This window comes from Phyllostomus hastatus, unplaced genomic scaffold (assembly GCF_019186645.2).
Source record: "Phyllostomus hastatus isolate PE091 unplaced genomic scaffold, TTU_PhHast_1.1 phas_scaffold_55, whole genome shotgun sequence".
Lineage (NCBI taxonomy): Eukaryota > Metazoa > Chordata > Mammalia > Chiroptera > Phyllostomidae > Phyllostomus > Phyllostomus hastatus.
The window spans coordinates 8,487,121-8,514,716 of record NW_025334035.1 but is presented as its reverse complement, the minus strand read 5'-3'; the positions used below and the strand labels follow the sequence as shown (position 1 = coordinate 8,514,716).

At 39.7% G+C, this 27,596-nt stretch overlaps 1 protein-coding gene across 3 annotated transcripts in view; it reads right to left on the bottom strand.

Annotated features, from left to right (window-relative positions):
• ARHGAP44 (Rho GTPase activating protein 44) overlaps positions 1-27,596 on the bottom strand; it is a 180,952-nt gene that overhangs the window by 81,942 nt on the left and 71,414 nt on the right. The gene's annotated exons all lie outside the window — the stretch shown is intronic.

Below are 27,596 nucleotides of genomic sequence, written 5' to 3'. Positions count from 1 at the left end.
ACAGATATCAGGAGCAAAAATTTCTAAGAGAAAATATAAAAAATCCTGAAATTTACCAAGGACCTTAAAATAACTGCAAACAAGAAACTCTGAAGCATCTCCTGACACAGACTGAAACCTGGATGAAGGAAAACAAGCATTTCTATTCTTCCCAGACTTTTTTTTAAGTAACAGCAGTAAGCAGGTTCTCCCTCCTGCACCCCAAACATGAAAACCTGCAAACACAGAGGCAGCACTGAGTCCTGGTGGCAAATGAGAATGACAGCACCAATTCTGGCAACCAGTGTAAGGCCCACCAGCCAGCAAGGAGCTTGACTTTGAGATGAACACATTCAGGGAAAGAACCTGGATGCTGGCTGAAGCGGTCCTGCTCTGTGAGCAACCCCAGCCTCACATCAGAGGAAAATGCAAGTCTTCTCTGGAGAGAAGCATTCCCAACTTAGTGCCTCGAGGTGCTCGGAGATAAGGCTCAGTCAGTGATTTCTCTCACACACGTGCTCCTCCTCGTGCTCATGCTCCTTCTCACAAACACTCACACACACAAATGGCCAATTCACATGAAAACAAATCATCAAGACTAAGAGTGCAGAGAAAGATGTAATACATACATAGAGTCCAAATGACTGCAACTATCAAATATGGTAATGTATACAAAATACCAAAGAAAGAATGACATATTTACAAATCAGTGACAGGATTCCTGCTTCTAGGAATATGGAGTAAACATTTTACCCATTCCTCTAAGTATAAACAAAACCTGAGGCATTATATATAAAACAAACATAAGGAAACTGCAAGGCAGAGTTAACAGGTAGACTGGCTAGGAACCTCCAGACCCAACGAATGGAGTAGTAGGGATCTTTTGCTTCCCATATTCCAAACTTGGAGCCAAAGTGGCTGTGACCTGAAATACCAATGGTTGCAGACAAAACAACAAACAAAAGCCTGGTCTCTGTAGTCGAAGAACCAGGAAAGTGAGTTATTTACAGACAATAACTGCTCATTCCAGCCAAACACTACAGAAAAAAACTGTTTTCCTAGCCCACCCACACAAGCAAAGGCTGAACAGGGAGTAGGGTGTAGCCACCCTCTCCAGGCTATGACAGGGCATCCCACCCACCTCCTGCCCCACAGCCAGGGCACAAGTGCCAGAGAGATGAACACAGAGCTGGGACATTCATCACTGCTAGGCAGTGACAATTGAAACTGCAGGGGTAGTCTGGCCATCACCCTCACTTGGTGGTAACAAAGTGTCCCTCCCCTCCCCATGGAGGTGGTGCCACCAGGAGCCCAGTGGGAAGTCAGGACTTCACCACCAGCACCCCGTGGTCACGAGGCCACCCTCTCCCATGGTGTTAATGGAAGCCAAGTGGGAAGCAATAATGAGGTACTCCTAACCCTCCCAGCCAGAGAGGTATCAGAGATGGCCTACTGGGGAGCCAGAATTCCCACTCCCACCCAGCAGTGATGTGGAGAGCACTCCGTTCCTGAGGGAGTGGGGACAAGGAAGGCTGAGCAGGAAACCTAGGTTTCTACTTCTACTTGGCAATAACAAAATTCTACCTTACCCTGCTGGGTTTGGATAAAGCCAGCTAAAAGAGCAAGTTTAAATAATATCCAGAGTCTCATAATATAATAGTCACAATATCCAGGCTTTGATAAAAAATTACTCATTATACCAAGAGCCAGAAAAACCTCAAATTAAGTGAAAAAAGACAATCAATGTGTCAACAGGAGGAGGAGAGATGTTAGAATTATCTGACAAAGGCTTTAAACATTCACTATACAAATGCTTCTATGAACAATTATGAACATATTTGAAACAAAAACAGAAAGTGTCAGAAAAGAAGGTATAAAGAAGCATGAAATGAAAAATTTAAGTGTCCCAGGTTCGATTCCCAGCCAGGGTACATGCCTGGGTTGCAGGCCATAACCCCCAGCAACTGCACATTTATGTTTCTCCCCGCCCCCCACTCTCTCTCTCTCTCTCCCTCCCTTCCCTCTCTAAAAATAAATAAATAAAATCTAAAAAAAATTTTAAAAAAAGAAAAATTTAGAGCTGAAAAATCTGATAATCTAAATTTAAAAATCCCAGTGAATGAGTTCAACTGCAGAATGGAGGAGGCAAAAGAAAATATCAAGGAACTGAAAGGAAACACAATAAAAATTTCTTGGTCAGAATAACAGAGAAAACAATAAAAAGGAAAATATCAAGGAACTGAAAGGAAACAACAATAAAAATTTCTTGGTCGGAATAACAGAGAAAAAAACATATCAAACAAATAAATAAACAGTCTCAGGGTCCTGTAAGACTGCAATAGAAGATTAAATATTTATGTCATCAGAGTCCCAGAAAAAGAGAAGAAGGTAGTGCTGAAAAAATACTCAAAGAAGTAATGGCTGAAAACTTTCCAAATTTAGCAAAACACATAAACCTACATACTGAACAAGCTGAGCAAACCCCAAACAGGATAAACACAAAGAAACACTCACCAACATTCACAGTCAAACTTCTATAAACCAAAGACAAAGATAATCTTGACAACAGTGAGAGAGAAGCGATACCTTACTAATGGGGGGAACACTTGGAATTAGGGGTTTCTTTGAGACACCATGTAAAAGAGAAGGAAGGAGAACACTATTTTTCAAGTGCTGAAAGAAAATAACTGTCAATCTAAGATCCTATACCCAGAGAGAATATACTTCAGGAATGAAGAAGAAATCAAGATATTCTCAGATAAAGAAAAACCAACCAAAAGCGTTATTAGCTGTTGCTAAAGGAAGGTTTCTAAGCTAAAAAAAATTGGTAAAGAAAATTACCTCGATATATAAGAAAGGAAGAAAGAACATGGTGAGCAAAAATGGTAAATACAATAGTCTTTCTTTCTCCTCTTGAGTTTTCTAAATTATGTGATGGTCAAAGCTAAACTTATACATTGTGTGATGTAGTTCTAAATGTATGTAGAGGAAATTTTAAATACAATTATACTATAATTGGTGGAGGATTTTGATAGGTTGTATGCAAATAGGTAAATAATTACACCAATAGACTGTGATAAGTTACGTATATGTAATGTAATACCTAGAGCCACTACTAAAAAAGCCACACAAAGACACACTAAAAAAACTACAGATAAATCAAAAGGTAAGCTAACCACAGAAAAGAAAGAAAAGAACACAAAGAAACAAAAAAACAAACATAAAACAAAAGATAAAATGGCAGACACAAGCCTTAATACATTCATAATTATTAAATATAAGTGGTCTACGTATGGCAATTAAAAACAGATTGGCAGACTGGATTATAAATATGTTGTCCACAAGAATTTCAAATATAATGATATAGGTAAGTAGAAAGTAAAAGAACAGAAAAAGCATCCTGCGCGGCCAAGATGGAGGCAAAGGTAGATACACTATGCCTCCTCACACAACCAAAAGAAGGACAACAACAATTTAAAAACAAAAAACAACCAGAACTGACAGAAAATTGAACTGTATGGAGGTCCAATAACCAAGGAGTTAAAGAAGAAACATTCATCCAGACCAGTAGGAGGGGCAGTGATGGGAAGCCGGGTGGAGGGGACTCGTGGCAAAGTGGTGGCTGGCAGACCCGGGCACACAAGGCAGCAGCACGCGGACCCAGCGAGGTGGCGGACTGTGGATAGACGCAGCACGCAAGGTGGCTGGCAGCCCAGGTGGTCCCATATTCTTGTACAGATCACCAGGCAAAACTGGGGAGCAACGCAGACCACCCAACCCAGGGTTCTACCTTGGGGAATTAAAGCCTCAAAACACTGATTGAAAATGCCTGTGAGGCTTGAGGTGCTGGGAGAGACTCCCAGCCTCACAGGAGACTTCGCTGGAGCGTCCTAGAATGTACACAAACCCACCCCCCGGGGAATCAGCACCAGAAGGGCCCGGTTTGCTTGGGGTCAGCAGGGGAAGTGACTGAAATCCAGCAGAGAGCAAAGCAAGCGTCATTGCTCTGTCTCAGACCCCTGCCCCACATACTGGGTCACAACCCAGCAACTGGGTTGCCTTGCCCAGGTGAATACCTAAGGCTCTGCCCCTCACTACATAACAGGCTCATCAAGAAAAAAAAATGGCCCAAAGGAAAGAACAGATCAAAGCTCCAGAACAAACACAACTAAGAGACAAAGAGATAACCAAACTATCAGATGCACAGTTCAAAGCACTGGTGATCAGGATGCTCACAGAATTGATAGAATTTGGTTGCAAATTAGATGAACAAATGAAGGCTACACTAAGTGAAGTAAACGAAAATGTATAGGGAACCAAGAGTGGTGGGAAGGAAACTGCACTCAAATCAATGGAGTGAACCAGAAGGAAGAAAGAAACAACAATTCAAAAAAAAACAAGGAGAGGTTTAGGAACCTCCAGGACATCTTTAAACATTCCAAAATGGGATTATAGGGGTACCAGAAGGGGTAGAGGAAGAGCAACAAGTGGAAAAGTTATTTGAACAAATAGTGAAGGAGAACTTCCCCAATCTGGCAAAGGAAATAGACTTCCAGGAAGTCCAGAGAGCTCAGACAGTCCCAAACAAGTTGGACCCACGGAGGAACACACCAAGGCACATCATAATTACATTACCCAAGATTAAAATGAAAGAGAGAATCCTAGAAACAGCAAGAGATAAGGAGACAGTTACCTACAAAGGGGTTCTCATCAGACTGTAGGCTGTTTTCTCAAAAGAGACCTTGCAGGCAAGAAGGGGCTAGAAAGAAGTATTTCAAGTCATGAAAGGCAAGGACCTACATCCAAGATTGCTCTATCTAGCAAAGCTTTCATTTAGAATGGAAGGGCGGATAAAGTGCTTCTCAGATAAGGTCAACTTAAAGGAGTTCATCATCACCAAGTCCTTATTATATGAAATGTTGAAGGGACTTAATCTAAGAAAAAGAAGATAAAAAAACATGTACAGTATAATGACAGCAAACTCACAATTATTAACAACCATACTGAAAACAAAAACAAACTAAGCAATCAACTAGAACAGGAACAGAACCACAGAAATGTAGATCACATGAGGGTTATCAACAGGGGAGTGGGAGGAGGAGAGAGGGAGAAAACGTACAGAGAATAAGTAACATAGATGGTAGGTAGAAAATAGACAGGGGGAGGGTAAGAATAGTATGGGAAATGCAGAAGCTAAAGAACTTATAAGTAAGACACATGGACATGAACTAAAGGGGAGGAATGTAGATGGGAGAGGGTGTGCAGGGTGGAAGGGAATGAAGGGGGGAAATGGGACAACTGTAATAGCATAATCAAACTATATTAAAAAAATAAACATATAATCTAAAAAATACAAATAGACATTAAAAAAGGAAAAGCATCCTGCAATTGTTAATCAAAAGGAAAGAGATGTGGCAGTACTAATATCAGATAAAATAGACATCAGAACAAAGAAAATGATCAGAGAGAAACACAATACAATGATAAAAGGGCCAATTCACCAAGAAGATATACCTTAAATGTATATGCATAAACAACAAAGCTACAAAACATGTGAAGCAAAAACTGATAGAACTGAAAGGAAAAATAGAGAAATCCACAATTATAGTTAGAGACTTCAACATTCCTCTCTCAACAACTGACAGACCAGTTAGTTATTTTTAAAAATCATCAAGAATATATAAGAACTCAACTATTCCATTAAGCAATAGAATTTAATAGATATTTATAGAACACAGAAGGGTACATCTCAACTTGATAAATAACATCCACAAAAAAAAAAAATCCAACCCACAGTTTACATTATAGTTAATGGTGAAAGCCTAGATACTTTTGCCAGTAAGACTGGGATCAAGGCAAGTATGTCTGCACTCAATACTCATTCAGCATAGTGCTGGAAGTTTGAATCTGTGCAATAAGGCAAGAGAAGACAAAAAATACAGGTCTGAAAGGAACAAATAAAAATGTCCCTATTTGCAGATGGCATGTTTGTCTATATAGAAAATGTCAAGAAATCTACAACAGAAATCCTAGAACTAATAAATGAGTTTGGCAAGGTTGCATGATACAAGGCAAACATGTACAGCTAAATTTTATTTCTATACAATAGTAATGAGCACATGGATACTGAGATTATAAATAAAATACCATTGCAATTGCTTTTAGGTATAAGTCTATCATATACACACAGAATATGCATGCTGAAAACTGCAAAATGCTTATAAAAGTAATCAAAGGAGATCTAAAATGGACAGACGTACTGTGTCACAGGATTGAAGGACAACATAATAAAGATGTAAATACTTACAAAATTAGTAATCCCAAGCAAAATTTCAACAGGATTTGTCGTAGATACAAAGTGATTCTAAAATTCATATAAAACTGCAAAGCAAGTAGAAGATCTAAAACAATTTTTATAACAAAAAAATCTGTAGGACTCACCGTGCAATATTAAGGTTTTATGATAGTGAAAGGACAGAAAGACAAATCAATGAGACAGAATGAAGAAAAAAACCTAGACAGATATAACCAACTGATTTATTTTTAATTTTTTTCATCCTCACCTGAGGCCATTTTTTCATTGCTTTTAGAGAGAGAGGAAGGGAGAGAGTACTGGAGAGAGATATATCTATGTGAGAGAGAAGCATCAGTTGGTTGCCTCCCATATGCACCTGGGCTGGGACTGAACTTGAACCAGTAACCTAGGTGTGTGCCTGAGTAGGAATCAAACTCGCAACTTTTTGGATATGGGACAATGATCCAACCAGCTGAGCCACGGCACCAGGGCCCAATTAATTTTTTTTACCAAGGTGAAAAGGCAATTCAATGAGGAAAAAGAGACTTCGTAACAAATTGTTCTGGAACAACTAGCTATTGATATGAAAAAATATGAACCTTGACCCATACTTTAAATAACACATAATTGGTCATAGACTTAAATATAAAACATAGGACAATAAAACTTTTGAAGAAACCACATGAGAAAACGTCTTTGACCTTCAGCTAGGCAATGAGCTCTTAGATATATCAAAAGCGTTATCCATAAAAGAAAAAACCTGATATATTAGATTTCAACAAAATTAAAAGTTTTTGCTTCGTGAAAGGCAGTATTAAAAGCTAAAAAGACAATCCACAGAAAAATATTTGTAGATCACATGTGATAATTATATACAGACTATGTAAAGAATTCTCAAATTCAACAATAAGAATTCTATTAAAAATGGGCAAAAATCTAAACATAAACTTTATGAAGGAAGATATATAGATGGCAAATAAGCACGAGAAAAATTACTCAACATTATCATTTACTGAGAAACTGAAAATCAGTACCCAAATGAAATAAAACTATTAATTCAGAAACATAAAAGCAACCCCCGCCCAAACCTAACCATAGCAAGTTCTGCAGAGGATACAGAGTAATTGGAACTCTCAGACACTGTTGGGGGTGACAGCACTGCCAAAGGGAAAAGAGTTTGGCAGCTTCTCATAAACTTGTACATATTCTCGCCATGTGATTTAGCAATTCTGCTCTAGAGAAACAGAAATGTATGTCCACAAACACATTAAAAAACTCATGAATGTTCACAGCGACTTTATTTGTATAACAAAAAGCTGGAAACAGCTCAAATGTCCTTTAACAGGTGAATGGATTAACAATAGAATACTACTCACCAACAAGGAGGAAGAGACTGCTGACACAGGCTACAACACGGATAGTTGCCAAAAACGCTATTATGCTTAGTAAGGAAATCCAACCTCAAACGGTTAGATAATTACCGAATGATTCCATTTATAGGAGATTCTGGAAAAGCAAACCTACAAGGGTGGGAAGCCGCAGGGAGGGATACAGACAGGAGTGGGAGAGGGGCTGACTCCAAAGAGAACTGTTTAAGGCAGTGGATTGTTCTATCTACCTTGTGAGTTTGTGTGATTACACAGATCTATGGTTGTGCTAAAACTCACAGAACTATACAGAAAAAAGTGAAATTCATTTCATGTAAATTTTAAAAGCAAAATAATTCAAGATAGAACTAAGATATTAGAACAATAACATGCAAGTCAAGAAGGCAGAATGACTGGAATGAATTATTCTAAGGTCCTAGTATTGTTTGTTAGAGGAATTAAAACAATAATTTAGATTTGGTTAGGCTAAAATATGACAAACATATCAAGGGCTACAATAAAAAGTAGTAATAGCATGTATATCTTCCAAACCAACAGAGGCAAAGTAAACAAAATAAGAAAAACATAAAAACCCACAATAAAAACTCAGTGAATCACACCAAAAGGTAAATAAAGACAGTAGTAGGTAAAGCAATGTAGAACAAAAAAATAGGAACTACAAAGTAAAATAGTAGATAAAAATCAAATATATCATTAATAAAAATAGACCAAATGTGCCAGGGAAAAGGTAAGGATATTCAGTCAATTTAAAAATATAAAAAAATCTAAGTTTGTGCTACTTATAAGCACTGTTATCTAAAACATAAAGAATCAGGAATATTGAAGATAAAAAAAACGCATAGCAGGCTATTTCTAATTAATACTACATTAATGTTGGCCAAAAGAGATGTTGAGGCAAATGAAAGAAAAAGACAAAAGAAGATATAGTAAGGGAGAGAGGATCACAATATAATGATAGAAAAGTTTAACTCAAGAGACTTCTGCTGAAGAATGTAAGTAAACACAGCTCACCTTCTCACACAACCACACCAAAAATTACAACTAGACTATAAAGCAAACATCACCCATTGTTAGAAAACTGAGCTGTATGGAAGTCTGACAACTACCGATTTAAAGAAGTCATCCAGAGGGTAGGAGGGACGGAGATGTGGAGATACTCAGAGAGGCACAGATACCTGGAGACACACTTGGGCCCCACACCCAAGTGTGGTGAATAAAAATCAGAAGGGATACCTCAGGAGTGAGGGTCCTAGCCCCACACCCAGCTCAGGGTTCCAGTGCCAGGAATATAAGTCACCATAATGCCTGGCTATAAAAACTAGTGGGGGTTGGAGCGGCAGAAAAACTTTGAAATTCTCAGGAGTCTCCTCTTAAAGGGCCCACAACAGACTTAGGACTTATGTAGACCTGCTTTCTCTGGGCTCCAGCACTGGTGCAGCAGATGGAAGGGCACCAGTGGCATACAGGGAGAAACTGAAGTATCTGGCATCAATACAAGTGCTGGGGGACAGCTTCCTCCTGGGCAAAACTCCAGAGACCAGGCAGCAGCATTGTCCCCTCTCTGAGCTCTCCTCCACACAGAGCCACAGAGTGCCGACCGACACCATATTGGAGACTCCACCAACCTGGTTCACATGGGTTGCTCCTCCCTGCCAATGACCTAAGGCTCTGCCCCATGCAACTTACTGGTATGCTTTTCTACACTAGGCCATTCTGCAAAGTAGCTCTACCTAATACACAGAAAGAAACACCGGGAGGCTGCCAAAATGAGGAGACAAAGAAATATGGCCCAAATGAAAGAACAGAACAAAACTCCAGAAAGACAACTATGCAAAATGGAGACAAGCGATCTATCAGATGCAGGGTTGAAAACACTGGTTATCAGGACGCTCAAGGAACTCATTGGGTACTTCAACAGCATAAAAAAGACCCAGGCAGAAATAAAGGTTACATTAAGTGAAATAAAGAAAAATTGACAGGAAAAGAACAGTGGAGTAGATGGAGCTGAGAATCAAATCAATGACTTGGAACATAAGGAAGAAAAAACATATTCAATCAGAATAGCAAGAAGAACAAAGAATCTAAAAAAACAAGGATAGGCTAAGGAACCTCTGGGGCAACTTCAAACATAGCAACATTTGAATCTTAGGGATGCCGGAAGGAGAAGAGAAAGAGCAAGAAATTGAAAACATATTTGAAAAAAATAATGAAAGAAAACTTCCTTAATTTGGTGAAGGAAATAGACATACAAGTCCAGGAAGCACAGAGAATCCCATTCAAGATGAACCCAAAGAGACCACACCCAGACACATCATAATGAAAATGCCAAAGGTTAAAGACAAAGAGACAGTGTTAAAAGTAACAAGAGAAAAGCAGATAGTTACCTACAAAGGAGTTTCCATAAGACTGTCAGCTGATTTCTCAAAAGAAACTTTGCAGGCAATAAGGGACTGGCAAGAAGTACTCAAATTGATGAAAAGCAAGGACCTACAACCTAGATTACTCTACCCAGCAAAGCTATCATTTAGAATTGAATTACTCTATACAACAAAGCTATTGATTAGAACTGAAGGGCAGATAAAGTGCTTCCCAGACAAGGTAAAGAGTTCAAGCTAAAGGAATTCATTATCACCAAGCCCTTATATAGAATGTTAAAGGGACTTACTTAAGAAAAAGAATAAGATCATAACTATGAACATTAAAATTGCAATAAATTCACAACTATCAATAATTGAATCTAAAAAACAAATTAAGCAAACAAGCAGAACAGAAACAGAATCATAGATATGGAGGATTGCAATTTAGGAGAGTGAAGGGAAAGAATGGGGGAAAGGTAGGGAACCAGTCTGTGTGGAATGGCAAATGTAGCCCAGCTCTATTGAAAAGCCCAGTAGGCACGTGACAGCACACAGGACGCCAAACCCACAGATCAGTTCTCCCATGGAAAATCAGGCCTGCATTATACCTAGGTTGCTTTGTGACTTGCTCTTGCTAAAGCTCCCTCACCCTGAGTTGAGGCAGCAAATGCTTACTGCATATCTTTAAAGTAACTTCCTGACATCTGTGCTAATTCTCCCAAGGACTGAAGTGTAACCAGATTAATTACTCTTCCCTTGCATTTGCAACATTTTTTCCTTGTTAGTCTGTAGGAAGTAATCAGTAACATCCTTTCCATTGCTATCTGTAAAAAGTAATTACCTAAAGCAAACCTAATATAATGAATGACAACCTTCTTTGATATATGCTATTAGAAAGGCAATAATAGCTTGCCAAGGCAAGGATCGGTGAGCTCTCGCCTTGAGAAAGTGGCCATGCCGTCTCTTTTCTTCCACAGGACTCAGTAGTCTGTGTGAATTTGTCTCGTCTCATCCACAACACTGTGGACACTGCTGGCCAGTGTCTGCATCATGCAGGGATTAAGAAGTACAAATTGGTAGGTACAGAACAGACAGGGGGAGGTTAAGAACAGTATAGGAAATGGAGTAGCCAAAGACCTTATGTGCATGACCCAGGAACATGAACTAAGAGGGGGGATTGCCAGATGGAATGGTGGGTAGAGAGGGGCAAAGGAGGAAAAATTGCAACAACTATAACATAATCATAAAATAAATTTTTAAAGAGATCAAAAAGTTTAACTTATTGAGAAGCTATGAGAATTCCAAATTTGGGTATATGTGATAAGAATCACAAAATATGTAAATCAAAAGTGATAGACTCTCAGAGATTATAGATAGAATATAAATTCTTTTCATACATGCTATAATTCATTTTCAAAAATTAACCACTTATGAGGCCATAACGAACATTTTAAGGAACATCAAATGACAGAAGACACACAAATGATGTTCTCTAACCCCTATGTAATTTGAATAAAGTCAACAACAAAAAAGTTAAAATTAAAAAAAGAACAAATTTGGAAACTTTTAAATAATTTTAAATTGCTCACAGGTCAAAAATAACTGTTAGAAATTTAAAATATTTAGATTTGAGAAACATGAAAATACTGTGTATCAAACTTGTCAGATAGCAAAGTGATACATAAAAAATATAGAAACCCAAAATGCTTATATTGGAAAGAAGAGAGGCTGAAAATACTTAGAATAAATATAAAGAGAATAAACTTAAAGAAATGAGAACAAAATTAAAAAGGGAAGAGATCAGTATAATACAAAAATATATAACTGAATCAACAAAGTCAAAGTTAATTCTTTGAAAAGTCTGACAAAAATGGCAAACCTCTATAAGATTAATTAGGAAAAAATGAGAGAAGAAATAGACAAACAATAGGAAACAAAAGTGGAATATAGCCAATGATGCTGCAGAGATTAAAAAGATAAATAAAAGTTATGTACAACTTTATTTGAAAACTTAGACAAAATAGCCAAATAGCTAGAAAATTAAAGCAAGCCAAAAGTGACTCAGGAATAAACAGGAGGTCTGAATAGTCCTATAAACATTAAAGAAATTAAAACAGTAATTAAATATATTTTCACAAAGAAAACAGAGGAGCGAGTTGTTTTACAGACACATTTCCAAGAAAGGTTTCTTTGCAAACATTACATAAACTCTTAAAAAGAACAGAAAAAGAAGCAACACAGTGCAACTCACTCTAAGGGACAAGAATATCTTGATTACAAAAGGAGACAAAGAGACATATAAATCAGCCTAATATATTAACAATGATACAAATATCCTAAATGAAATAAATTAGCACTATGAACAACTTAGATTAACTGTTGGAATGCAAGAGTGATTTTGCTTTAGAAATTTGCAAGTATAATTCATCACATTGACAGATTAAAGGATAAAACATAACTCTCAAAAAACATAACTGCTACTGTCAGCACGTAGCTAATTATTAATAAAGGAATGAGAGCAAAGGGAATTAGAGACATTAAGATTAATAAACTGGGGAGCACAAGCCTGCTTGCTTCACCAGGAGCACCAGCTTCACACTTCGAGACCACAGAGTTGCGCTCTGCGGAGGAGATTACCACTCCTCCCTTTCCCGCCCTGGTACCAGATGGCTGAGGCGTGCCGGAGGGAGGTGCTTGACCTTAGAGGGCTTTCAGATTGTCAGGTAGGAGCAGGGAGAGACAAGCACAAGCACAGAAGTCAAAATGGCACAGGGGGAGGTGCTTAACCAAAGACGCCAGTCAGTCTAACTAGGGGGCGGGCCTATCAAAAGCCCGAGAAAATCTGGGAAATGGATTAGTTCCTTTGAAAACGTTTCCAGTCTTTTCCAAGACTGAGATACATAATCCTAGGGGAACAAAGAAGGCCTCCCTTTCTCACCCAATGACCCGCTCTCTCACAGCACACTCACCTGTGCTTTCCATGGCCAGGTAGCAGCCTAGCAGCGCACAATCCACTGCCATGCAACTCCACACTCAGGCTCCAGCAGGGGGTATGAGCACTGAGGCAAAGCAATGAGCTGCAGCTGGAAACACACGCTAAGCTGGCCAGATGCTGCGCTGGACTGTGCTTTCATATGGAGCAGAAACTGTGGGCGGTGACCTTCACCCTGGCCCCAGTGAAGACAAGGTTGGACCTTTTCCACAGCAAAACAGAGATGGGACATTGCAAAGTCAGGAGGGGAACCTCTTTAACTTTCCATCATCAGTCAAGTTTACCACAGAGCCCCCTCCTCCTGTGCGGATCTCAGGACACCACAAGAACTCCACTTCTACTGATAACATAACTGTCTCAAAAAAACTGCAGACAAAATATTTAATAAAATTCAATGTCTGTTCCTGAAAAATAGAAAAAAATAAGTAGAATCCTTATACTGATTTTTTAAAAATACCTATAAAACATCATTCTTAACAGAAATATGTTAAAACTATTCCCTTAATAGTCAAAAATAAACAATGATGCCTACTATCACTGTCTATCCAGCTAAGTAAGCAAGTGCAATATGAGATGTAAAAACCAAAAAGGAAAAACTAAACTGACATAATCTATAAATCATTAAAAACAATGAAAGTTTAGAAAAGTAGCTGGAAATATGATCAATGAAACACAATCAATATAACCAGTAAATACTTAGAAAACCTAATTTTAAAAGATCATCTAACATAGAAAAGAAACTTGGAACACATTTACTTAAAAATAGGCAATATCTATGTCAAGAAAAATTTCTCAAACTAGTAAAAGACAGTAACAATGTTCCCACGGAGCACCGGGGCAGGAAAGAGAACCCAGAAATAGACGCACACAGAGGGAAATGACTGTGATGCTGAGGTGAGGGGTTCAGATCAGGCCTCCCCAAGGTGTGCTCCTTTGGCACGTGGATAACTTTGAGCTAAAGGTAATTGAGACCCTGTGGGCTACAGAGAAACTTTTACTTCTCCTATAAAGAATTTACATTTGGGGCCTTGCCCATATTAAGAGTTATCACCAGATAGAACTTTTTATGACCTATCTATAAGGCAGGGCAAACACTAGTTACTGAACATCTTCTCTTCTTATTATCTGAGAGTGGCCCTCCTCCTTTGTGAAGCCTCAGAGGTCCTATCTTATCCTTAGCTCAGGAGGCTCCACACACCTCATTTCAACTATGTCTCTGAGCCCCTCATGTGCGTGTGGTCTCTGACTCTCACAGATGTGGGGCTTCTTTACATGTGCACAAAATCAAATTTGGTTATTTTCTCTTGTTAATCGGCTTAGTGTTCATTTAGTTAGTGTTCATTTGTCAGAAGTACAGGAGACAACCTAGAGTTGTGATGAGTGAGTCTGAAGTCCAAAGAGGAGGTTGTGGGAACCTCCAGTCTGTGGCAGGTTGGTCAGAAACACAGAAGTCTGGGCAGACCACTGGCTTCAAATGGGGCTGGGTATGGGGGGGGTATGGGAAGTCTTGTAGGGCTGAACCATTAACATACGGAATCTGGCGCTCTCTCTAGGTAGACAGTGTCAGAAAAAGTTAAGGTCTAGACACTCTGCTGGTATCCAGGGACTGTTTATTATTGTGTGAAATCCCCTTTCCCACCCACTGGGATTGGGCCCAGGAACAGCTATTCAATGACAGACAGGAGGGCGTTGTCCCAGACTGGGAAAGAGGAGGGAAGAGAAAATGAGTATTCAATAGGTAATGCCGGGTCATTGTTTACCTGCATGAGAAAAAAAAAAAAAGAAAGAACTAGAGTTTCTACCCAACACTGTGCATAAAATCCAAGTCCCAATGAAGTAAGCACTTAAATGTAAAAGGCGAACATTAAAACTTATATTTCTGACCATGGAATGAGATCTTTGAAAATAAAACACAAAGATTAACCAAAAAAGAAAAGAATAATAAATACATTTACATGAAAAATAACAAATTCTGTTATGGTGGTCCAAAAAAAAAGGTGAAAAGAAAATCAGAAACTAAAACAAGACATGCATAATAAATGCATATGCCATGGAACTAACATTCAGACTGAGTCAAGAATGCCCCTAAGTTAACAACAACAAAATCCCACCTGACCAAAAAATGGGCCAAAGACTAGCACTTCTTAAAAAAGGAAATTCTAATGATTAACAAACATAAAAACTTGGTCAACCTCATTAGTAACCAGAAATATACAAATTAAAACCACAAAGGCATGCCGTTGTATACCTACTGGTTTAACAAAAACGTGCATCTGACCATTCCCAATGGTGATGCTATGGAGTGGTGGGAACCTCCCCAGACCACGACTACAGGTGTGAACTGTTATAAGCACTTAGAAACAATGTGTTATCTTCCTGGTACATTTGACATCAAAGCTCAGTATCCAAACGAAATATCTTCTAACGGAACAATACTTAGAATGTTTGATGCACACTAATATTTTCTACTATATTCACTAAATTGATGTCATCATCACTGATGGGATGGGGCCTGCATTCAGAAAAACACTGTCCTAGAGAAATTCCAGCACATTTATAAGAGACATTTACAAAACATAGTTTTTTTCTTTTTTTGTAAAACAATTAAAATAAAAAGACCATTAAGCAGAGTATTAAAAAAAAACTGGACTATTTCACATGACATGTCATGCAGTAATAAAAAGTAATGAGACAAAATTTACCCAAAACCACATGGGTAAATCTTACAAGCATAATATTAAATGAGGGTAAAATTTTATAAGTCTGATTAAATTATACTGTTTTCATAAAGCTCAAAACCAAACACCACCACAGAACATATTGTTAAGGGAAAATACACATGTATGTAAATAAGAAAACACTATAAACACAAACTTTCAAACCGTGATGTCTCTGGGAAAGGAAAGGGGGGCTGGGTTTCATAGGGATATGCATGCAGCTTGAACAAAATTGGTCATGTTTTGGTTCTGCATTTGTGTTGCAGATACATGCCTTTTTTAACATGGTTCAGAACATATATACAGGAATACAAATAGGTAACATATGTAACAAAAAATAGATAATATAAAAAATTAACAAAACAAGCACTAAGTATTAGCATAAATTTACAAAAATGATTCTAACATATCATACAATACATATATTTTTTCTTTAAATTGTTTACTACTTTTTGCTTAAAGATAAGAGCCAGACAGCTAGTTAGAACAATTATTCACATACCAACCTCAGGCAAATTAAAAAAACTAATAAATTGTATCTATGCAGCTGATAAAAAGGCAACAAGCTCACACGTTGGAAAGAAAAGGATCTTGTGCTGGAGACAAATTCAGCTCTTTAAATGTGTTCTTAAAAATCTGGGGTTATTGCGCTGGCTGGGTATCTCAGTTGGTTGGAGCATCATCCTGTACATTGGTTGTGCGTTGAATTCCCAGTCAGGGTACCTGTGGGAGGCAGCCAGTTGATGTTTCCCTCCGACATCAGTGTCTCTCTCTCTCCCTTCCCCTTCCCCTCTCTCTAATATCAATAAAAGCATGTCCTCAGGTGAGGATTAAACACATATATGGGCCCTGGCTGGTGTAGCTCAGTGGATTGAGCGTGGGCTGCGAACCAGGCATCACAGGTTTGATTCCCAGTCAGGGCACATGCTTAGGTTGCAGGCCATGGCCCCCAGCAACCGCACATTGATGTTTCTCTCTCTCTCTCTCTTTCTCTCTCCCTTCCCTCTCTAAAAATAAATAAATAAAATCTTTAAAAAAACATATATGGGAAGGGGGGGTCATAAACTTACTTGAAAATCAAAAGAATTTAAGAAAATTCTATCACATGTCTTACTGACTGGAGAAAAGACTCATCAATATTGAATTAGAAGGAGCACTGGAGGTCCCTTTGCCTAACCCCCACTTCTTAGAGATCTCCCTCCATCCCTCCTGAAGTACTTCAACAGAACATTAAAGACAGACCCACAGACATCAGTAGTCTTCAAGGAAGGGAGGTGGGCTAACAGGTAAAGCCATTTTTAGGAAGGTTGGTATTTTTGGCCTCATCTCTGTAAGTGAAAGACAGAGCATCATTCACTATTAAGACAATGAACACAATCCACTATTTTCAGGGGGTGAGTCATTCCGCAGGATGACAGGCGCTGTGTAGGTAACAACTGGTTACAAGTCATGTCTTTTTTATCTTTTTACACTGACACACTAAAGCAAAACAGAGCCTTGGCAAACGAATCTAAAAATTGTGCATTGCTTTACTTATGAGCTTCAGGTGAACAGTTAACAATCCCCACACAATCTCGGCTGTCACCAGTGTTTCACATCAGATAAAGCACAGCAACGTTTCTCAAACTCTGCTCCACGAAAAACACAAACTCAGAAGACACTTTGAAGGTAAAGGTTCTGTGGAAAACACATTAGGAAACACTATTTTCTGCATTAACAAAGTCTCATTAAAATGTGAAAGGGTCTGAGAAGCCCTGTGGTAAATAAAGTGGCTTAATTTTTACGAGCCCGTCATTTCCCAAAGCTACCAAACTATGAAAGTATATTTCACCAATCACCAGCTAGATTCTGGGCGCTGAACACACTGTAGGAAATGGGCAGCTGGAGGAAACGTTCTCGACAGGACACCTTGGAAGTCTTTCCTAACCTGCTGCCTGGAGTTCTGGCCCGATCACAAAAGGACACTTAGTTGGACTGAGAGCTAAGCAATGAAGACTCTTCAGCTGCCATTGCAGAAGTCACTCAGGGAAGCAGGGAAGTTGCTTTTGAAGCAGATATAGTTTCGTCACAAACATTGTCAGATAATAAACCAATTTGCAACACCCAAGGAGTTGCCAAATCCTCTTAATTTTATACTACTAATCTTTTCAGCAGTGGTTGCACCCTTTCTATTTGCACAGTGCCAGCCTAGGCCCATAGAACGGCCCTGTTCTCTGAATTTTTCCCCAAATGCCTCTCTGATGCCCTTTTGCCTGAGGCCTCGGTGTTTGGCCAAGTGCTTTACAAGCATTGTATTACTGTTACATAGATATGGTAGGACATGCAGATGTGGCACTGCCTGTCATGAGAAAGAAACGTGTACTCACAGATTCTCATCAGGGGGCACAACACACCCTGCAGGGCCACAGCGGGCAGCAGTAGGGCCCATTGGGAGGCAGAGGGAGCAAAGGGAAAGTGGACAACAGCCTTTGCTGTGACTTTCATAGGAAGGAAAAGGTGAAGCAAGGTAAGTAAACTGAGCAGGTTTGGGACTGGATAGTCTGAAAAATTATGGTGTGCTCTGGGCTACAAAGGTGGTCCCCAGGTGTCCAGTACTGGCCCTGGGGGAATCTAGGGCGGGAGGATAGTACCCAGACTGCAGGGGCCTGGTAAGAGCGGGGTGGAGGTCTGGCCTTGGGATTGGCTGGTTTGCACATCAGAAATGGGCTCCCAGACAAGCTGTTTGCTCTTCTAAAAATGAGCTGACCCTGGAGGGCAGTCTCTCCCTGGCCAATGAAGCTTCAGGTGCCACAGCATCAGAAACACAGAAAATAAGAAAATATAGTTAAGTCAATCACTTATTCTTTAAAAAATACCCTCTTTTTTTAAAGGAGAAAATAAGGCTACTATAAATTGTCACTGCCCTAGACCTACAGCATCAACATCACTTCAGAACTTATCTGAGCCAGAAATCCTGGGAAAGAAGTTTAGCAGTGTGCTTTATGCTGCCCTCCAGGTGATTCTCTGATGCATGCTAAAACACACTAGTGTGCAGAACAAAATCCAAATCCCTGCTGGAAAATCCACTTTGAGTCAATAAACTTCTCTCTTCAAGGCCCTCCAAATTGTCCCCATGCTTCTTATACTCACAGCCATCTAGGCCATGAGACAAAAACTGAGTCTTCTACAGTGTCATCTGGGAAAGCTTTGCTTTCCTGATAAAAATTAACAGGACACAGCTGTCAAGCTCTTTCTCTTCTTCCTGTTTTGAACTCAGATACAATGGCAGGTGTGGCAGCAGCCATCCTGTAACCATGAAGGTTTGGTGACAAAAAATGTGGAGATGTCAGACCTGACAGTAGGCGTTCATTGATCCAACTCCAACAACAACAACAACCTATGACTGGACTTATTTTTGAGACAAATAATTCTTTCCAAAGCCACTCTAAGTGGATTTTCTATTACTACAGCTCAGTAAAATCCTAGCTTAATGTAGAGGAAACTGAGGCTCTCATCCCACAACTAATTTTATTCTGAGTAAAGGCATAGTTATTTGATATTCCTGAAATTCCCCATTGTTATTCAGTCTTAAAATCACTGGAGCAATTATTAACTTTCTCCTAGAGGTCTTCATAGAACACCAAGCTGTACAGGAATATACAACAGAGGAGCATCTGCCGAGTCACTGAGCAAGGCTTCCTGAGGAGGTGGCTTTGGCAGGTATCAGGGGTGGGACAGATTTGCCAGGTAGTACCTGAGAGAAAGTTCCAAATGGCAGAGCAACCACAAAGGGCAACAAAAGGCTATTTAAATAACAGAATTGGGTTAACAAAAGGAAGGTTATCTATCAGTTGGGAACTAAGGGACAAGAGAGAATTGAGGAGAAACAACTAGTAAAAACATTCTAATGTTGGACAAATCTGTACTTGCAAAATAACACTATGGCAAAACTGACTGCTTTAAGGTACAGACAACATTTAATTAAGAACCAAAAATACATTATTAACTAATTTCTTCTGAGACCTCCAAGAAGAAAAAGATACCTATAAGACAAAAATGTTATGAAAAAAGAACAATTAGAACATAGGAAAGACTTCTGAAAGTAAATTCTAATAGAAGTGCCTGGGGGAAAACAGAGTAAGATATTAGGGAGGGAGGAGAGAAATTTTCCTAGAAATGAAGATACACACAGTCCTCAAACTGCAAGGGCCTGAGATGTGAAAAGGGGTGAAAATGAAGAAATCCTGAAAAGCTTTCACAGAGGAGCAAGATACCAAGTGACAACAATCAGACCAGCAGTAAAAATTATCAGCAATTATTCATGCTGGAATAAAACAGAAAATCCAAAGTTCTGAGTGGAAAGTCATTTCTTTTATTTTCTTAAATTATTTTATTGTTGTTCAATTACAGTTGTCTGCGTTTACCCACCACCACTCTCCTCCACCCCAGCCAAACCCCACCTCCCTCTCTTGCTTCCATGCCCCCTTGGTTTTGTCCATGTGTCCTTTAAAAGTTCCTGAAAACTCTTCTCCCCTTCCCCCTATTTTCCCCTCCCACCTGCCCTCTAGTTACTGTTTGATTGTTCTTAATTTCAATGTCTCTGGTTATATTTTGCTTGCTTTTTTCTTTTGTTGACTAAGAAAGTCATTTCAATCTAAAAAACTTTGTTATACTAAGTTATCAGTCAAGTATCATGGCAAAATAAAATCACTTTTATAAATAGTAAAGATGGCCACCTCTCTTTCTGAGCAAATTCCTTGAGGATGCACTCCAGAAAAACAAGAACAAAACTCTGATCCAATAAGAACTAACAGAACGAAACCTGAAACCAGCAAGAGGAAATCCCAGATGTCAGACCTACAATAGGCTTGGAAAATTGTAAACCTAAGTCAGAATTCAGTACCTTCTAAGATGAAGAGACCAATCTAAGTAACGAATGGGATGAGTAAGGTGGAAGGTATGAAAAAATATGATTCTCCTGGCAGGAAAAAAAGATAATTCATAGAATATCAGGGAAAATATGCTCCCCAAATAGGATTCAAATATGAATTAAAGTAAAGCGATGCTTGACTGAATAATTTTTAGAATGCTAGAAAGAAGAATCCATTTGGCCCTGGCACTAGGGACAGTCTCCTCTATGTGAACAGCTCTTTATGTTAGAACTGCAGAGAAGGAAACACAACTGAAATATTACTTGGGTGATTTTTGAACTTTTAGAATCAATCTAGGGACAAGGCATAGAAGACCTAATTACCATGGTTACAGGAGAGAATAAATGTATATTTCATCAATCTTTAAAATGAAAAAAGATTTAAAAAGAGATATAAAAAGAGGAGGGGAAGGGAAGGAAATAAAAGAAAGAGGGAGAGAAAAAGAAAACAGTTGACAGAAAGAGGAACTGGAGAGGGAGCAGTGACGATCCTCACCAGAGCCGCTGAGAGAACCTGCACCATCCATGACAACTGCAGAGATACTTAGATATAAGAAGTAAATCTTCAACAACTATTACAATCATTTTAAAAATGGGTATGGAAGGGAGATGTGGGTGGTATAACAGAATGAAAACCTCCTCTCACCAGCATAAAGTATTGTGTACGTGCATGCATGTGCATGTGTGTGTGTATACATGTGAAAGAGAGAGGGAGAAAGAGCAGTATAAGCATATTATTTAGACCTGCAGGGGCAAACCATCAGAGGAACTAAGAACAGACTATCTCCCAAGAGCAAGACAGGGAGTCAGATCAGGGTAAAAGGCCTGACACCTTTGCATTATAAGTCCTTCCCTATAACTTAATTTTTAAAATAAACCACGTCCACCTATTATTTTGAATTTTTTGAGGAACAATACCCCAGGTTGCTAGATATGAAAAATAAGTGTACTTATTCACAACTGTTGGAAGCATTAAATGGTACCATCTTTCTTGAAAGTACTTTGCCAATATGTTTTAAAAGCCTAAAAATATAGAATACCTTTCTCAAAGTAACTTAAATAAAGGAACTCATCCTGAAGAAATAATTGAGGATGTAGACAAAAATCTAACTGTAAGAAAGGTCCATTAGAGCATTGCTTTGTGGAGGTCTACATTTGCACATAATCTTTTGTGTCCAGCCCTTTACTGTATGAATATATTGGAAAAAAACCCAAAGATTTCCTCCAGAATTCAAAGGAGATTGTTTAAATGAATGGAGTTTCATGTAAATGTTAAAATGACATATATTTCATATATAAAAGTACTGCAGATATATGAAACAAAAAGGGGAAAGCTACAAATCAGTGTGCACAGTAAAAAGTTATACATATGACTGTACAGATACAGAATAGAAATGTTATGGTTCACATCAAAGTGGTACTAGCCAATCCTCTGTTCTTCCCTCGCTGCATTAAAATTCCCAGTTCTTCTACAACAGACAGTATGTGTGTGGTAAAATGCTGGCTATCAGGCCCTGGGGGAAGGAGGTAGGAGCTATCGTTTCATGCATGCAGAGTCTCAGTTGTACAAAGTGAACGGATGGGTCTAGGGACGGATGGTGGCACAAAAAGGTGACAGACAGTACTCAATGCCATTGAATTGCATCGTTAGAAATGGTTATGATTGTAAATTTATGTTGTGTGTATTTTACCACAATTTAAAAATAAAAATAAAGAAGAAGTTTGAGGCAATGAAAATGTGCTGTATATTACACTGATGAAGACGTGTGTATATGTACATTTGTCCAAACCCACAGAACGTACGGGACCAGGAGTGAACACCAAGGTAAACAAAGGACTCTGGGTGACTACGGTGTGTTGGTGGGGTCCGCGTGTGGTGACGACAAATGCACCATTCTGCCGAGCGGAGGGTGGGGCCTGTGTGGAGACGGTATGTGCGGCATTTCCCTGCCTTCCTCTCAATTTTGTTGTAAATCTGAAACTTCTCTGAAAAATAAAGCCTTTAAAAATAAAATAAAATAAAATAAAATAATAAAATAAAATAAAATAAAATAAAATAAAATATAAAATAAAATAAATTACAATATAATGTAAACTGAAACATGTTTATGCAACATATTATAAATTTATGGACACACCAGGTTATAAATGACATATCTTAATACTACTAAGGTTAATCAAATAAATACATTAATAAAGGACTTTTAAAAGTGTTGCCTGTATTTTATAGTCTCTTCAGATGTTCCTAGTCCTTACATGGGAAATTGTCCTGCTGGTCCCAAAATATCTTGGCATTATTTTAAAATCTCTACTATAAATCCTACCAATTCTTCACTGCAATAATACATATATATGCATAATAATAAACACATTATATATTAATAGTTTGATAAACCTATTAATAGAAATTATTACATAGTATATTCTTATGCACATATATGCATTATTTCAAATGTCCTTTTTTGGTTTTTGTTTCTTCACTCTCTCATAATTTATGATACATAGACCAGGGCTGTGAAGAATGCAGATTTCCCCATGATTTTGGAACTGGTTTCGGGGTGCAGGTAACATGGTCTGGTGTTTATCTGATCTCTGGTGCTACTATGGGCTAAGTCATGTCCCCCTCAACAAAATTCATGTTAAAGCACTAAGAGCTAGCACCTCAGGATGGGGCTGATTCAGAGACAGGGCCTTTACAGGGGCAATGAAGTTAAAATGAGGCCATTGATGCAGGCCCCAGTCCGATGGGATTGGTATCCTTATAAGAGATAAGGACACAGGCATGCCCAAGGGAGTAACTATGTGGAAACACAGGCCCAAGGCCCACCACAGGCCCAAGAAAGAGGCCTCAGCAGGAATCAACCTTGTGAACACCTTGAGCTCAGTAGCCTCTGAAATCCTGAGAAACAGTCTCCAGTGTTGCGCCCTGGTCTGTGGCGCCAGTGTGTCAGGGCAGCCCCAGCGAACTCCCACGGCAGTGGCGTCCTCTCCTTCCCTCCCACGGTCTCTTTCCCACTGTGGATTCTGAAGATGCTGGGAACTCTGTGACTTGAAGGGTGGAGCACAACCATCTGGGAGCCACAGAACAGAGGCAAGGGTGTTGCGTGCACTGTCCCATTATCCCTCTGCTTGTGGCTTTGGTTCTCGATGGTCAGGGACCATGGCTCTAGTGTGGGACAACAGAGCAGGCCAGGTGCATAATCGCCAGAGAGACTTCCTGCAAGTTGGGGGGGTCTGACACTCAGGAAGAACAAATCCCAGGCCCTCCTGCAGGTTATTTTTCCTGATCTTTGTCACCAAAGGAAGGTTCTCTGGAGTGAAGTTGAAGAGTGATTCTCTCTGAACTGTAAGGATAAACTCAATGACTTGCCAAGGTCTTTTTTTGGTCTATGGTTCTGGGCACGGTTTTAAAAATAAATCTATGATCTTGTCCAGTGGAAAGTGGCTTGTTAAGTATATATCCCCAAGATGCAACTCTGTGACAATGAAAATGACAAAGTGTCCTGGGGCAAAGCTCCTGTGTGACTTGCAGATTTTACCTTGGGAAGCCTGCCCCAGCTCCAGTAAGCAGGACTTTGGAGACAATTCACCATGGTGAAAGGACTAGAGCCACAAACTTGGACTTAGTCTTCACTCGCCTCCTGGCCTGGACATGTCTGGTAGGGCAGGGCTCAGAGAGACCAGTAAGTGTAATTTTGCTAAAAATATCCTGACTACCTCTCTGAGAAGGGAGAAGAGTCCTCAGCTAGACAAGACCTTGATGTCAGTGACAGACTTCTCTGGTGTCCTTCCCTATCCCCCAGGATGCCTCTGGGCAACTCTCTGTCTGCCAGTTCCTTCCTGTGAATGTCACCGCCCATGTTTCCCAGTGGATGAAAAACACACATTCCAGATCACTCTCCCACTTCCTGCAACTCCACATGCTCTCTCAGGTGGGATTCAGTTGGTCTCCTGGTAAAGGCCCCCTAGTAGATAGGCAGCCTCCAATGGAGCTTGGCAGACAGGGGTCTAGGCTGGGGCTGTGGGGTGGGGAGGCAAGGGTGCCGGTGCTGCTCCTGAGGTTAGGGCTTACAGGGAAAAGCTTCACCAGCAAAGTAACACAAACCTTGATTTGTCTGGGGTCAAAAATATGAAGGTTAACAATGAGATGCACACCCGCAAGGTATGTGCTAAAAACCAGCTTTGTCTCTATTGTAGGGCAATTACCAGGCAGAGGAGAGGACAACCTTAAAGCATTCACAAAGGAATTAAACACCCCTGAAATCATAACTAAACCTATTCTTTTCTATTAATGTGTCGGTAGAGGATAATGATCCCCCCCACCCCCATCATGTGTTTTACTCCCTCGCTCTTCTCCCCAGATCTGTGAGGAAACATTTAGAACATGTGTATTTTCCAGGGACCCTCTCCTATGCCTGCTCCCATCCTACTCCTGACTTTGATGGAGATCTGACTTCAGTCTATTATTAGTTTTTTCGCCCTGCAGTTTGTTGCAATAACCATTACCTGCTAATAATCATTACTTAATTATATACCATGGATTCCTGGTTAAAAAAACATCCCATCTGTTTAGGCTAAACTACATATTCATCATAAGAGTCACTGTTCACGACTGTTTTCTGTCCTCTTACCTCCCAGTTTTGGAGATCTCTATCAAATTCGCCATCTTGTTTTCCCCAGCTAAATTACATGAATAATAACCCTTAAGGCCCTTCATAAGTCATATGAGTAATAAACAGGTAATTTTCATGAGTATAAATTCCAAGGCCTTTATGTGTTAACCTTGTAAATAAACAGTAATTGGTTTTGATATAGGAGTTTTGATCATAATCTTTTTGTCCCAAGTGTCTAAAGATACTGCTCAAAGGTTTTCTTCTCTTCTAGAACTGCTGATAAGAAGTCTGATATTAGTCTAAGTCTTCTGGTTCTATCTGTCCAGATGTATAAAACTTTCCCTTTATGCATAAAATTCCAGAATTTCACCAGGAAACATTTATACATGTAGACTAAAATGGTCCTTAACCCTGCCTGACTTTCAACTTAGAGAAATTTCTTTCTACTTTTATTTAACTCTGACTCTTCAATCTGCTACTTCTCCTCTGGATATTCATATTAAGTCTCTTGAATCTGATCTCCAAGTGTCTTAATGTTACCTTCATGCTGCTCACCTCTAAATGTCTTTGCTCTGTGACATGAGAAATTGGTTCCTCTTCATCTTCCAGTGTAGTAATTATGCTCTTAGCACTATTTTTTAATAGTGCATCCGAAAAAAGCATTTATAACATGGACACAATGCTTTTAGTTCCATAAACAATGGTTTTTTTTGTTTGTTAACTTGTTTTTTTGGTACTATACTCATACTTCCCTGAGAGTCTGTTGCATTTTGTTAAAGTCCTCTTCCCTCTCTTTATTCTGTTCTACTTCTGCAGGAGCTACCTTTTCTAGTTTGGAGTTTGCACCCAAAACATCATGGCACCATGGCTTCTCGGGGGGCTGTGGCATTTCTCACAGTGTAGTTGCTCAGACTGCACAGGCCAGGCTGCTGGCACTGTGGCCAGGGGCAGGAGATGGTGGGGACAGCTTCTGGTAGGCTGGTGCCACAGTTGGCAGGTGAGGTACTGCAGGGCTGTGCATGCAAACAGTCATCACAGCCTACTCACAGGGGAGGGGCCGTTTGGCTTTCCAATTCCATCCTCTGCAAATCTCTTAGGGACCAAAGTATCAGATGGGTCTTGAATGACACAGAGCACTCAGCCTACAGCTTGAGGAGGGATCAGCCTATACCATTCTGGCCTCTCAATGCTTACCAGTTGGCAACAAACAAACAAACAAACAACCAAACAAGCAAAAAACCTACTAAACACAAAAACAAAAGCTGAGCCCAGCCCCACTTGCCATTTCTGGCTATATCAGGTAAATAGTGGCTTCAGACATGACCTGTTCTGTCATATGGCTAGTGGCATTTTCCAAAGTGTCAGTATTTCCAGTCCCCCGTGCCCTGTGAGTGCCCCTCCACTGCTCTGCCAGGAGGAGAAATTTATTTGCAGCCCCTTGAACCTGCGAGGGTGTCTGTGCTGCCTCATCAGATAATTTGTGACGGATATGACATCTCAGGCTGAGTTGCAGGGATGCTCAGTCCTGAAGCCCAGCTACCATGATGTGAGGAAGCCCAAGTCCCCTGGGGTGGCCACTTGTGAGTATCTGGCCAACAGATCCAGCTAAGGTCCCAGTGAATGGTCAGCACTGACCATAGCAGAGGGGTGAGCAAGCCTTTGGATGAGAGCTGCCTCAGCACCAGAACGATCAAGGATGCTGCTGAGAGCAACAGAAATGAGTTGCCCCCCGAGACCTGCCCAAAGAGCAGATTCATAAGGAAAATAAACGTCATTGTTGTCAAAAACCAGTGGTTTGTTACACAACACTAGGTACCCAGAACAGCCACCACTTAATGTTCACCATGCTAATACATGGAAGGAACCAAGGACGTGAATTCAAATCAGCCTCTCCCTACGAGCCTCCAGGATTTATGCTCTGATGCAGACTTTAGTGTTGCCTCTGTATCTCTCCTTGGTCTTTAGAATGGCTTTGAGAAGATTCTAGAATCATTTAACTCATTGGTACTACAATGACTGTCAGAGGTAAAATGGAGGAACTGGCATAATGTAATAATTCTCATAAAAATACACTTAGAAAAGATGACATGCAAATATTATGTCAGTTCTCAGGTTGAGATTCAAATGTCTTAAGTTATTTCAGTGAATGACATTAGACTTTACACATTTACAGGGGAAATACCTGTAGGTAAATTTACTCCGAGGCTGGAGGAATTTTAGAATGGTGCTGTAACGGGATTAGTTGTCACATCCTTGTTTCTCCCTGAGCTATTTCCAGCTTTTCATACCCATCGAAGCCTCTTAGCTCCTCCAGGCCTCAGTCCCCTCATCGGTTAAGTGAAGAAA